This window comes from Antrostomus carolinensis, unplaced genomic scaffold (genome assembly GCF_000700745.2).
Source record: "Antrostomus carolinensis isolate BGI_N321 unplaced genomic scaffold, ASM70074v2 scaffold23265, whole genome shotgun sequence".
Taxonomy (NCBI): domain Eukaryota; kingdom Metazoa; phylum Chordata; class Aves; order Caprimulgiformes; family Caprimulgidae; genus Antrostomus; species Antrostomus carolinensis.
Window position 1 is genome coordinate 66,804 of NW_010317417.1, and position 501 is coordinate 67,304.

Consider the following 501-nt stretch of genomic DNA (forward strand, 5'->3'; position numbering starts at 1 on the left):
GAGCTGCGCTGGTGAGCATGCGTGGGGCCCTCAGCGCCTCCTGGGACGCTGGGCACGGCCCTGGCATTTTCCATCTCTGCCCTGTAACCGTTGCTGTCTTGCAGAGTTTATTGTTTACCGCTGGAGGAGCAGCACAGCTCCGGGCCGCTGCAGTTGGAGCTGAACCGAGCGAGTCCCGTGCTCACTCTCCTTCTCCTTATCAAATCCAAGCCTGGCCCTTTGATTTTTTCTTGACTTACTTCCGCAGCCAAGAGCATCAAACCCAGCCCCGGGACGCGAGCGATCAAAGCCAAGTTGCCGGCAGACATTCCTCTTCCTCTCCTTGTTGTTTTGGCGGCAGCTTGTTTTGCTTTGTGGTTTCTCCCATGAGCGGAGGGTGCCGGCGCAGTCGTGAGAAGCCAGGCTGCATGGCGGTGGGTGGCAGCGAGGGCTGAGGCCTTACAGACCCATCGGGTCAGGGGCTCCGGGCCCTGGGAGTTGGCTACATGATAACACAGATGT